Raw genomic sequence first — 15,100 nt, 5'->3', positions numbered from 1 at the left:
CCACACCTCGCTCTTTCTCCAATAGTCGAAACAACCTCACTTAATGCACTATGAACACTTGATTGATTAGATAACAGACATTCCTTTTTAAAAGAAGTGTTCAAGAAGAGGACATCATTTTACTCAGATAGGCGCTCAGTCATTTAAACTCTTTTCAACTCCACAATTTAAAGCAAGGCAGAACTCTCTGTTGAGTTCATGTTTTTGAAAAGTATGCTCTACCATCACCGGCAAGCAGCTTTGCAGCAATAGTCTCCTGGCATGTAATTTTCCAGACAACATGAAGGTCTCTTTGTCCTTCTTCCTACATCTTTCCACATAAGACATTCACCTGAGCCACATTTATTTATTTTGTATTCTTTTCAAAATTGGGTCAACAACAGAATGCCTGTCCTTTTATCACTTAATTACTTATTCTGTCATTCAAACTACAAATAGCAAGGCTAAACTCATTCACTTTTTTGTTATTCTTCATTGAAACAGAACATTATAGCCACTGCAGCAACACTTTGGTGGATTCAAAACAAACAGATCATCAGGTTGTCTTTCTTACTGCATTTTTTTCCAAGATGTAATTTTCCACTAAACTGCATTTTGTTCTGTACATGTATCATCTTATTTAGTTCTGGAAAATCTATTGAAATATTCAGAATGGTGGTGTGTGATACAACTGAGATTCTGTAAAGCCCAGGTTATATTTTTTTTGTAATGAATGAATTATTAGTATTATAAAATCTTTAGATATTATAGTGTGCTGGCAATATACTGTAACTTACAATGAGTAACATAATATTGTGAAGCCTACATAAGTGAATGTGGAGGGTTCAGAGCTCATCCAGGCAGAATTGGGTACAAGGCAGGAAGCAGACCAGGACAAGGGGCAAATTGTTTTAACAATAAACCTTAACATGTATGTCTTTGTGAGGTGGAAGAAAAAGTGGAGAAAACCCCAAACAGACACAGGTAAATGGAAAACACACAGCTACCAGACATAGGATTTGAAAGGGATGAGAACAGGAATATCCATAGATGTTCCCACTATTAGTCCTTTATATGGATATTTTTAGGTGTCAAAAACATGTCAAATGGTATATAAATAATGTGTTAAACAGAATGTTTTAATATACTGAGTTTTCCAGCAATTGTGCGATGTGCGTACCTCTTTTTAAAAGAGTGAGTAGAATATATTAAATTTGCAATTCTGCTATATTAATTTTGTCCTCTTTTGTGAATGGGTGCAATAATAGTTATTACATACGCATCAAAGAAGACGAGAAAAGTGAGAGATGTGGCACCATTTACAAAGACATTGGTTGCCTTCATTACATTTTTGAAATGCTTCGATTACCTACTTAATAATTTCAAATTCTGAATATGTTCCTATCAGCATCATCCCCACTTTTTTTCATTTAACAGTTAAATGGACACTCTAGAAACCACTTTCTCCTTCTATTTATATGCAGTTTTCTAAATCAGAGGTTTTGATGCCTGAGGCTCTTTCACACTTTAATGAAAAAATGAACATAGCCTAAAAAACCTTAGATAAAAAGCCAGGGCCATTTTCAATGTACTGGAGCAATATAAAGGAGACTGTGTGTCAAAGGCAAAGCAGCTTCAGATAATAAATCTAAAGACTTCTGAAGGAAAATATATATTGCTGATGATCTCATTTTTAAGAAGAGAAAGATATTAGTGTGTCTATGCTAGAATCCCTGACAGAATGTGAAAGGTGCGTCTATATACTGTAACTGTAAATATCAAATATCAAAAAGCATCAGTCACCTTAGTAATAACGCTAACCAAACTAACAAACCATTATACATAAAAATCAAGCAGTTACTTCCCTAATGTAGCATCATCTATATGCTCTAAGTACTATAATAAGAGAAACTGAATATCCATTTTTAGTTGTACAACTGAAAACTAACTGAAAAATAAATAAATGCATGCACAATTTTCTTGAAAGCTTTTATTTATCTGCATCAGTTGCTTTCAAAAATGCCTTTCTTACACGTGACCCACTGGAAACTTGGCTGTTAAGCAAATCCCAATTCAAACAATGCGTGCATTTATGAAATAAATATATGTAAAAGCACTCCATGCATTATGGATGTGCCCAGGACCCTAAAGTCCAAATGCCCCTTGACAAGGCAAACAATCTTCGCTTACATTCTGATAAATTGTTTAGCCATGATGCTGTTCCTTCCAGCAAATGACAACCCTGATGCATGTTATTTTCTTTTTAAAAGCTGTGAGTTCAGCATTAAACATTTTAATGAAATGGAGGTTTAATTTTCCATCCTGGCAGTTCATCTTCTCAATGCTGTCTCCATTGTCGGCATTTGCTGTGTAGAACGTTACCATGGCAATTGTGTTGTTCTTGCAAACACAGAAAATTAAATATTTTTCAGAAGGACCAATATGCTCAACCTTAGCATGCTGGTGTTCTCTTTTTAGAATTTTAATCATCCCCACAATTGAGTTTTACGAGCTAATACTCTCTTAATATAATTGGATTTATGATAGTTTTAGCTTCTGTTACATAATTATGATAAACTGTGTATTAAAAACTAATTAATTTGGAGCATTTATTTTGTTTTCTTTTTCTTTTCTTTCTCCTTATTTTTCTAAAATAGCATTTCATTGTACCAGTGCTTAACCATAATTTGGCCCTCGTACAACCTACTATATAGTTATGCTGTGACAAAATTAAAATGAAGGGCTCTCCTGCCATCTATTGACCACAAGAAGAATTTAAAAATGTGTTTTAGTTGGGCCAAGCAGTAACATCAACTGCTACAAATCAAATGCAGTGAGTACAAAATAAATCTATTTTAATTCTGTTACATTGTGTATAATTTACTTAGCAAATGAAATATGAAAATGCACATATTCTGGTTATTATTTGTCACCATCGTCTTGTTTTTAATGAGACAAATGGTGCTAATTATGCAAATTACTGTGAGGTAATGAGGGAGGTCCTAGTAGGTAAATGCAGGCCATGCTTACTTTTACCTAAATGTAATAAATTATACTCGGCTTGTTAGTGTGTGAGAAAAACAGAAACTGACAAAAGTTCATTTTCAGTTATATACCTGTTGAAAATTAAACAGATCCTATTAATTACTGATACATTAAAACTGATCCTGAAAGCAGTTTGTCTGTATGCTTCAGCCTATTAGATAAGCCTGCAAAAAGCTGCAAAATAGCAATGGGCTATGGAAAGATATCACCAGAATGTCTGTGACTATGATGGCAAACTTCTAATTTCAGTTGATTATTAGCTTTGTAAATTTATAAATGAATACATAAAATGTGTTTTGAGCGTGAAGGAGATGACAAACAAACAGTATGTTTGATATCTAGAAGCTGCTAGTGGCTTACAATTTGAAAACAAATTAATTTGCTCTTAGCTATGCATGTACACTGAAACAGCTTTGCTATTTTTTGGTTTGTTTAGAAAATATTAATCTAGATGCATGCAATAGTATGGAATATTGTATACTTTTATGCTGAGTTTGATAATATGCATATATAATTATTTATTACTACTTTTTCCACATTTGCTTTCCTACTCTAACGCCTTCTACTACCTGCTCACCTCATTATAGCCCTGATCTTGTCAAATGATCCCCCACTTCTGGTGTTGTCACTCTTTTTAAATCTGTGATCACTGTCAGCTGAGGAATGCTCCATGTGACTCAGCATGAATTGTAGTGTAACAGAATCATATATGCTTCAAATAAAATTGCCTGAACTAAACAGCCCTCAAAATATACTTTAGGGACACATTGTTTGCAAAATAATGCTCTTCTGTGCATACTCAGAGCCCCATTAGTATGCATGGAAAGATGCATGTCTCAAGGTTTCACATTTTTGGAGCTATGGCAGTGACAGACACAGACAAGCTCCTTTATTATAACAGATTAGTTGTAATCGATCATATTACATAATACTGCAGTTTACTACAGCTCTTTGAAAATAAAAAATGTCATTTTTATGTTTTCAGTTAAAAAGATCTGTTGTATTAGAGGGTGAGCACCCACCACGGACATTCTTGTAATTAGAATTCAATTCATCTGTGCGGAAACATCCTAGCTTATATCACAAAAAATAACTGGAAACGTATCCAAACCTTGAGTTTTTTGAAAAAAATCCTTCATGCACTATTTTGGATATAAAATTCTTTGAATCATTTTAAAATTTCCCCCATAATGTATAAATTAGGATGGCATGTTTGCTAAAAGTACTACACAGCAATGTAGTAAATCTTAGAGCAAGTAGCTGTGCTCCTTTTTCTTTTTTGACCTCTGTCAAGTCAAGCATGGTCACTGGAAGTGGTAACAGATTGATTTTGTTGCTTGATTGTGTGCGAATCTAAGTGCAAAATCAGTTGTGATCATATTATCTTACAGGTAATCATCCATTTATCTGCACAGTCAACATCATCAACACTTTGTATATGTTAGGAGAAACAAGAGTGAACATGCATAGCTCCTCTAATAAGAGCTAACAAGAAAAACAACCCACAAAAGGACTTGAAAGCAACATAAAAGAAGAGAGAAAAAGCAACAGGATAAAAAGCAGGGGAAAAAAAACTTCTTCTTTCAGCTGCTCCCATTAGGGGTTGCCACGGCAGATAATCTTTTTCCATGTCTTCCTGTCCTCATCATCTTGCTCTGTCACACCCAAGGTTGGGAGACAAAGTCAGAGAGGTGAGATTGTGTCGGCTTGGACATGTGCAGAGGAGAGATGCTGGGTATATTGGGAGAAGGATACTAAGGATAGAGCTGCCAGGCAAGAATAAAAGAGGAAAGCCTAAGAGAAGGTTTATGGATGTGGTGAAAGAGGACATACAGGTAACAATTAGAATAAATCACTCATTATGTTCCAAGCGGAAAATTTTTTGTCACTTATGTTTGCTAAACCTAATACACAATCCCTCATAATATGAAAAAATCTGGAAAATGATCATAGTTTCTATTGTTTTTGGAAAAGCACCCCTTCTTGAAATGCCAGGAATAGTGTACACATGGCACTGAAGGCAGCTCCAAAACCCTTGTCTTATGCTTTAGTTTCTCAGCTTGGTAATCACAGCAGTATTACACTCTATGACAATGGAGGTTGTCAATCCTCTACTTGTTCAGTGCTCTTGTAAATGGGCAGCTTGATATTAAAAGGGAGAACCTGATGATCTATTAATTGAATATACTTGAAATAGACATAAGTATGGGGAATAAAAGAAAAAGACATTTGGGTGAAGGAATTAACTGAGACATTTAGAGAGGAAGATTACCCAAGAAAAGATTGGAGAAGCATAAACAAAAATATACTGTCATAGGAGAGGGATACAATCATCAAAGAAGTGAAGAGACACTTCGGATAAAGTCTCATTAATTTGAGTTTCTGTGGTGCCCCAGGTAGCTGCAGCCAATGGTGCCTTCTCTATTCCCAGGGCATTGGTAGTCATTACCAAGGATAGTCTAGGGGAAATGAGGACACAAACAACAACCTTGGTGCAAAAAGATCTCAGTGCATTTTATTCACAGTAATCAAAAGTCAAACAGTACTCAATGTGCAGTGCAATTTCTCAAATAAATAATAAAACTGTGTATCTGTGAAGCTTAATAATCAATTAATAAATAATTAAATGCAAGAAATAGGGTAAAATCAAGAATGAAAACAATGCCAGAACCTGCTTATTATTTAATCTATACTCTTGAACTCCAGCACAGTCTGCTAAGCAGAATGGAGACGCCAGTGAGTGCGGTCAACCATCTTTGGCTCTTGTGCCCACCACCATCCTTCAGCATGCATAGGGACTTAGTGAGCCCTGCTCCCTCATCCCTCTACCAAATTTCGGCATACAAAGTTCAACAGAAGCATCTCTAACCCTTAAGTGCCATTGTTCCACACGGTGTATCCCAACTACTTTTTAATAAGATCAAGACAGGCATGACAAGTATTCTTTAAAAATTACTAAAAAGATGCCTAGGTGAGTAGATAAGGAGATGAAAAAGAAGCTGCAAAAGAAAAAAACAGCTGTATAAGGCACATAAGACTAATAACTCCATTGCTAACCAGTGGGTGTATGAGAGCAACAATTAAAAAGGATATTAGCTAAAAGGTAGTTTCAGGGAAATATTGTAGATAAATTGAAAGATGACTCAAGAAGATTCTTTCAATATTTTAGTAGCAAAAGAAAAGTCAAGGAGGAGGTGAAGGTTATCATTAGTAGTAAGAGGGAATTAAAATATAGACAGTTAAATGTTTTACAGGCAGTGAATAACCTCCCAGATGTAACAGGGACTAAGGAGGAGCTTAGTGATTTGGAAATTGCAGATGAAGAAGTACTGTTTAAGATTAAATAGACTAAAATCTAACAAATCTGCAGAACCAGATAACATTTATCCTTGAGTGCTGATGGATATTTTTCAAAAGTAACTGCACACTAGGGAAATTCTTAAGGATAGAAAGTAAAAATATTATTCTTTTGTATAAAAGGGGTGATCCAAGTAACTATAGGACAGCAAGCTTAACATGAATCACAGGTAAATTTATTAACAGAATGAACTATTAATGAGAAAACTGAGCTGCACATAACATGAACAGGAGTTTTAGGAAACAGAATGAGTTCAGACAGGGGAGGTTGTGTTTTACTAATATTCAGGAATTCTCTATGCAAGCAAAACAGCATGCTATCAGAGAGGTGCATATGATATTATTTACCAGAGGCAGAGGGTGATGATGCGAGGACCGATATTTGAACTGGATGATGTTAAGAGTAGTAACCCTCAAGAGTTAGTTTAATATGTATAAATAATTTGGGTAAGAATATAAACATATCGGTTAGCACTTTGAATGTGAGGTATAAGTTAAATTGTATCTCATTTAGCCAATTCTCAGTATACGGCCACTATAGGTGCTGCCAGGATGCTAGTGAGCTTTGCTGGTGTGTCTCAGTTGCCTACTATAGTGCTGCCATCTAGTGAATAGCCATGGAATTTTTTTTTTGAATGGCAGCAGCTTAAAATTCAGGTAGTACTATAAATACACAGTTTGTAGTTATGTTGTAAAGGTATAAAGCTACTGATGTTTTCAAACAATTAGATTTATTGCAAGATAAATATTTTGGTGATAATGACAGTGATTGAGATAATGACTATAAGTTGGATGATGTGGAACCTGTAGGCTCTGGTAATGATGTGGATAACTGCTGCCTCAAAGGCGTTTCTTCATGATAAGGTATCTGACTTGTTCCGACTGCCAGGACAGCAGTACATGAACATACTGCTGCCCACTGAGTGCAAATTGTCACTAACTACCAAATGTGTAGTGTGCAACAAGCGTGGACAATGAAAAGAAACACATTATATTTGGGGTACATGTGCTTCTAAACTTGCATTCTGCATGGTGCCATGCTTCCAGGACTCATTCAAATGGTGACTTTTAGTCATGTTGCTGGTGAAAATAAGTTATCAGCTTCTTTACATTTTTGACAGAGTTACTGTTGATAATAAAACTGTTGCTTTCTAATATATTTCTTTATATTATTCTACATGTTTTATTAGAGTTCATTATTTATCATATATGCATAAACTTATACTGCAGTATATGATAATAAATTGTCCAGCAATGTGTTAAGGTTTGCAGATGACACCAAGCTAGGTGGATTGGCAGATAATCAAGAGTCCATTAAATCATTATGGAGGGATTTGGATAGTGTACAGGCTTGGGCAGAGTTTTGGCTGATGAATGATTTAATGTAGGTTAAATGTAAGCTATTACATGTAGGAAGTATAAATGTTAGACTAGGCTCAGAAGCCATTAAGAAGGCTAGCAGAATGTTAGGAATATCTAGAACAATGTGTAGAGTGAGGCCTCATCTGGAGTACTGTGTGAAGTTTTAGTCTCTGGGCTGCAGAAAAGATATATCAGTGCTAGAAAAAGCTCAAAGAAGAGCATCTAGGCTGGGGATGAGCTATGAGGAAAGATTAAAAGAGCAGAATCTTTTCAGTTTAAGCAAAAGAAGATTAAAAGGTGACATTGTTGAAGTATTCAAAATTATGAAAGGAAATAGTACAGTGGATTGAAACTGTTACTTGAAAATGAGTTCAAAAATACAGAAATTTGATGAGGGTAAATTTAAACAAAAAGAGTTTTTATTCACACAGAAAACTATAGATACATGAAATAAATTACTACATACTGTGGTAAATAGTAGGACTTTAGGAGCAATCTAAACGTATTTTGATGTTATTTTGGAGCAATTAGATCTCTGGCAAACTCTGTTGGGCTGAATGGCCTGTTCTCATCAAAATGTTTCTAAAATTGTAATGTTTTGAAAATCAAAAAGTGAAAACATCTCTTTTAGAAGTCTTTTAAAATATATTGTGTTAAAAAGATAAAACAAAAGAGAATATTTGGTTATTGGTTTAGAGCTGGGTCAGGTTAAAGTAGTCATGGTCTTTAAAGTTCTGCTCAGTTCTGTGTTCCAGATTAATATTTATAAAGGTAACATGCTTTACAATAGTCATCCAGACTTTTAGTAGCAACAGATACGCTGCGAGAAATTATGCTACATTAAAATAAAAGAATGTCAAAGTGATAGTCATTTACAAAACTTATATTGCTGTTGCAGTTGGAATGACTTCTCTTATAGATTTAAGGATTACTTTTTCTTATATTCAACAATTGTAAAAACAGTGGAAACAGGTATTGCTGAAGTAGGAATATTTGAAAAATTGCAGAAAGATAAAGAGAAAGATTTAATGTCTTCCACTGATTCATATGGAGCTGAGAAAATGATAAAGATGGTGAAATAAATTAAAATAAGAGAGGAGCACTATAGAGAAATGGCATGCGAGGGAAGAAAATGGTAAGGTGTTTCTGATGCTAACCCAGGAAAAAATAAAATTCAAACCACATAAGGAATCTACTATATAATTTAACACTAGGGCCTGTGTGTTCAGTCCCAGAGAGCTATCTGATTGGTTGGTTTGATTTTGATGTGATTGCTCAGTTTAGCTTTGCTAATGCAAAGAAAGTAGAAGTACGAGTGTGAGACGCACAAGGAGGAGTAAAGGTGAACAGTGACAAAGTTGTCTTCAAAGACGTAAAGTGTAAAACAGGACAGATGGTAAGAAAGGCACATTGAAAATAATGAATATAGTGAATATGGAAAAAAACACAAGCAGAGAGGCAGAATGATAAAAGCAAAGCGGCAAGAAAAGATGGGTAAATATGGAATAATCATCCAATGTTCTGTATTAGCTGAAGGCCCTGGGTCGGTCATGTTAAATAACCTAAAATGCTTTTTTAGTGAATGAAGTTTACTCTTTGTAATTTTGCTCTCAAACATGTAGCACCTGCCTTGTGCAACATATGAGGATTCAACAATGTGTACTTATTTATCTTGCTATCTTATTATTTTGAAAGCCTCAGTCTCACTAGCAATTGATAGAGATCAGTGATCTTCTTGTTACAGTGCTTTTCGATACGCTTTTGCTAGAAGGAAAGTTAGCTTTATTGATTTGACCTCGATTCCCTGCACATGCATGAGTAGCGAAGAGCAAACAGCTTCTAAAATGGCATGCGGAGAGATACCAAAGCGGATGATCAAAGCAAAACTTTTTTTGTATTATTGCTGAATCAGACTTTGATTTGTCAGACTCCGATTTTGATGCAAGTGATCTGGATATGTAGGTTGAAAATGAAAGTGAGGTACCGGCATCAGCTGATTGGTCCCTAGCTGATCGTAGTGCTGAACACGTTTGTGTGGCTGATGCACCTATGGCAACGTTCGCCTGGGAGGACAGACACTTATGATGACAGGAGTTACAAACCATTTTGTGTCTCACTGCAACTGCCACCCCCATGCACCTGTCTCACAAAGACAGCCAGGCAGCCAGCCCACCTTGCAGTCCTTAGGCAGCAACAGATGTTTTATGTTGATTTATGTGTGAAACCACTGCTTTGTGCGATTTTCAGAAAACTACGTTTTTTGGAAAAAAAAATAGCCCGCAAATTGTTGCTACTGAACATAGACTGTTTATGGTGCTCCCTGATAAAAGAAAATGTTTCTACTGGTATTTGTTCAGATAAAAAAGAAAACAGATTTAGAAATGTTAACTTGCTGTTATAATATTATGATCGTGGCTCTGGACTCTAAGGGTAACTTGTTTTTTGATAAAAGACATGATGAAATGTTAATAACCTGGCAGCGGCAAATAGCTTTTGTTTTATATTTGATTTGATTACATTAATGTTTAAGTTGAGATTTACAAGAAATATTTTAACTGCTACTAGGTAAAGGAAATACTGCTGTTATAAAGCACCTTATTTGTTTAAAGTTTTTGCAAACCAAATACAAGCAATACAATACTTTTCACTTCATTATTGAATTTTGCGCATAACAATGTGACTGTTGTGATTATCTACAATTAATCGTTGCCCAGCACTATATATATATATATATATATATATATATATATATATATATATATATATATATATATTTATACGAGGTGTGGCAGAAAAGTAATGAGACTGGCAACACTGCAAGCGATCTGGTAACGCCGCGCTGTTGTCCTTGATAGAGCACGTGTATCAGTACCCTCCCATAGCTCAGTGCGAGTTTCAACTCCTTCCGTTAACTACGTGATTTTTGTGACTGCTATTAGCGAAGTTGTGTTTTTGGTTGTGCATCACGCAAAATGGAACAGCGGAATTTGGAGCAACGTTGTGCCATTAAACGGCAAGTGTGACGTTTGAAAAGTTAAAACAGGCCTATGGGGAACATTCTTTATCCCGAGCTCAAGTTTTTCGCTGGCACAAATCATTTTTGGAAGGCAGAAAACACGTTGAAGATGAACATCGTTCAGGGAGGACTTCAACTTCGAAAACCAATGAAAACATCGAACGTGTGAACACTCTTGTGAGATCAGACCGTCGTTTAACATTAAGAATGTTGAGTGAACAATTAAATTTGGACAGATTTACCGTTCATCAAATTTTGACTGAACATTTGCACATGCGAAAGGTCTGTGCCAAAATGGTGCCAAAAAACTGCCCTCTCCATAACAGAATTTTTGACCTCAAAGGCATTCCTGTGGTTCCCCAGCCCCCTTATTCACCTGACCTCAATCCGTGTGACTTTTTCCTTTTTCCTAATCTGAAAAATGTCCTCAAAGGACGTCATTTCGGGACTTTAGAAAACATCCAAAAGAGTGTAACGGACATGCTGAAGACCATACCGGTTGAAGACTTCCAGCGCTGCTACCAACAGTGGGAACATCTCCATCGGTGTGTAGCTGCCCAAGGGAACTACTTTGAAGGGGATAACATTGATGTTTGAAAAAAATAAAAACTTTGGTAAATAAAAAATCAGTCTCATTACTTTTCTGCCACACCTCGTATGTGTGCGTGTGTGTCTGCTTGGGACTTCCTCAAGTAAAATACAAATTGATTTCTCAGTTGCCAGACAAATAAAATTCTGCATTTAAAATACACAATATTTCATAAGTGTTCAAGACAGGATTAAGCTAGCGAGGCATTTGGAAAAAAGTAATTTCAGTGGACTGATTTCTTCACGGAGTTTGCATGTTCTTCCTGTGTCTGCGTGGGTTTCCTCCCACAGTCCAAAGACATGCAGATTAGGTGCATTGGTGATCTTAAATTGTCCCTTTTGAATGCTGGGTGTGGGGGTGTGTGTGTGTGCCCTGTGGTGGGCTGGCACCCTGCCCTGGATTTGTTTCCTGCCTTGCGCCATTTGTTGGCTGGGATTGGCTCCAGCAGACCCCCATGACCCTGTAGTTCGGATATAGCGGGTTGGATAATGGATGGATAATTTCTTTACTGGATAAAGCAATCAGTAAATATGATGAGATTCAAAATATCTTATAATATGAATGGATATGAATGTGGTCACCAACAAACATTGCAAATATTAGCATTTTATTTTTTAACTTTCTTTTATCTATTACTGCAGTTAGAGAATTAATGAGGGAGATGAAGGCAGTAAGCAATGGATATTGAAAAAAGCATTTCAAAAATGTATTTTGAAACTTTGCCTCCAAAAAATTTATTAGAGTTACTGTGTTAATGAAATAAGAGACTATCTTTTTATGATCCTCCTTGAAAGCTAGCTACTGTATGGAAAAGAGCAAAAATAAGATGCATAGAAGAAATCTTTTTAAACCAGTTAAACCAAGTCCCTTTAGAATTTTCTGGAAGTGATATTTACAGCTGAAATAAATAATGGATTTTTGTTATCTTGTTGGTGGACAGTGTCTGGATATTATATTCTGCCTTTTGATTGGTATTGTAAATGAAAAAGGAAAATCACTTAGATAACCTGGTATTATACCAGATTATGTTTAATTATGGTCAATACAGCTTAATGATTCCATTACATTCTGTAAGCCTACACCAAAATTATCCAATGCAATACTTATCACTGCAAATATTTAAAATGTGTTGAATAATTTCAACAAAATCTGTCTGACTGCAATATCATGAAAGTATTATTTTTATGAAAGAAAAATAAATTTATAAACTCAAAATTACAACAAAAATAGTGTAATTGTTATTCTTCATTTGCAATATTCAAACACAATAGTTAAAGTAACTGTAGACAGAAACATTCATCTACCCATTTTCTACCGTTTATTCAGGCCTGGGTCATGGGATCTGCAGTCTGCAGAAAAGATGTCCACACTTTTTTTCCCCTACACCATCCTCCAAATCCTCTTGGGGGATACCAAGGCATTTCAAAGCCAATCGAGAAGTATAATATCTCCAGTGTGTCTTGGGTCTCCCCTCATTGGATATGTCTGAAACGCCACCCTAGGGAGGCATCCATGAAATATCCTAATCAGATGCCCAAACCACATCGAATGTCTCCTTTCAAAATGGAGGAACAACCACTCTACTTTGATTTTCTTCTGAATGTCTGCTGTTCTCACCCCATCTTTAAGGCTGAGACCAGACACCCTGCAAAAGAAACTAATTTCTGACACTTATATCACTGATTTAGTTCTTTCCATCACTATCCAAAGTTCATTACTATACCTGGATGAACAAGTGTAGACCAATAAATCAAGATCTTTACCTTTTTGTATCATCTCTCTCTTCATCACAATTGACCAGTATAAATATAAATAAGAGGAAAATTTACATAAGTAAATCTTCATATTTAACAGAAAGTTTTGAATTACTTTTATGATAATCAGATGTAAGCAATCAGGAAACCCTAATTAAAATAAATATCATAAACCTTGGTTGGCTGATCTAATCTTCAGGGAACAAATTTTCAGAAGTAAATTATGCCTAAATTGAAAGAGATGTATTAGTATTTTAGAAAGGTGTGTCTAGTTGTGAAACTGTGAAGGACTGAATGTACAAAAATTTTAACAACTTTAAGACATGATGAGAATCACCTTTGCTCCTCTTACTACTAGTGGATGTCCACTTTATTAAACTCATTCTAAATGCAAGGCATACAATCTGATATGAGGTCTCCAAGAGCACTACTGTTAATTTATGGGATCTACAGCCCTTTCCTGCATTGAATAATACAGTCTTACCCATCTTTATGAGCATGATGAAAAACTCTACAAATTCAAAAATCATTTTATTGGAAAAAATCCAACATCTATATTATATTCAATTAAAATGAACATAGTCAATTCAATGTTTAATAGAAGTAATCAGAACACATTCTACAAAGTCATTAGCCCTCAATAATGGCCCAATAATATGGATGTTTAGTTTAATAGCTCCCGTTTAGCTTGTTTGTGTCTACTTTATTAAATGGTGCAGGCTTATTTTACATTACTAAACAAGTAAACATATGTTGTTCACTGGATCTTTATAGCGCTTGCTAACCATTGAGCTTTGCATCTTCCTTGAGCTTCGCAGATCTTTCTCATTCCATTTCATACCTCACTGTACATGCCAAACATGATCATTTCTCTTTTTTCCTGTCCAGGGCACTGCTCCTTCTTCATTTGTCCGTCCACCCTTCTGGTTAGTAGTGCTGTTTGTGTGGCCCATTAATCGCTTCTGCTGCTTCCTTAATTTGCATAAAGCCACATCTCAGTGGGGGGCAGAGTATGCATATTAGCATAATATTAATAATTATTGACAAATAAAAAACATTATTTACAAAAAATCACAGGTGAGTTACTTTTCTTTTTTCTTTAACATCGCCAAATTTCAATCATTTTTCACATTTTGGGGTGTTTAGTATGCCCTTCATTAATAGATGCCTACTGCCCTAGATGTACCATCCTGCCAAATTTCAGCTTATCAGCCAAAGAGGAAACAGTGTTTTTGTTGATAAGTGAATCACTCAGTTAGTCAGTCATTCTGTGCACAACAAGTACAGTTTCAAGATAGAAATGATTACATTCATCACAGAACATTTTTTTTTGTTTAGAACACCCATATTATGATCAGCATTTAGTGGTCATTATTGAAAAGGTAGAGTGCAAAGCTCTGCACCACTGCACACAACCAGTTGACAAAATCATGCATGTACTTTCAGTCTTCAGGGTAAACTTTAATAACAGTCTCTCCCAACATTGCCAGAAGCTACTAAGAAGAAATTAATTATATAGGTTATTTTTTTTACTGTGAGTCAAAGAATGACAGGTATATAGCAGCTATGTTTGCTCTGTTTTCCAGGCAGCTCAATATTCCTATGACAGTCTGGCTGCAGGAAAACAAGCTCCCTAGATATATGCACTGACATTTTGGCTTATACCCTTCAACGATCTTTGTGATCCCTTTTATATTCATTTTAGAACTCTACAAGGTACCTTAATCAAAGTCAGTTAGCCTTATTTGGAATTCATAAATAGCTGCAGGCAGATCTTTGGTCTTCTCCTTCCTTCTTCATCAAAGAAAATGTGTGGAAGGCTTATTCTCTGACACCTTATTTGAACCAAGTCACTGATTTACTTTGGGATTATTTAAAGATCACAATGGTTGTATGATTGAGTCTGGGGCTAATTCTTTGTTTCTTTAGTGCTCTGTTTCCAGTCACATATAATATGTGTATGTGGTATAATGATTGAGCATATGCTTATTATACAAT

This window comes from Polypterus senegalus, chromosome 4 (genome assembly GCF_016835505.1).
Source record: "Polypterus senegalus isolate Bchr_013 chromosome 4, ASM1683550v1, whole genome shotgun sequence".
Lineage (NCBI taxonomy): Eukaryota > Metazoa > Chordata > Cladistia > Polypteriformes > Polypteridae > Polypterus > Polypterus senegalus.
This window is presented reverse-complemented; position numbering follows the sequence as displayed.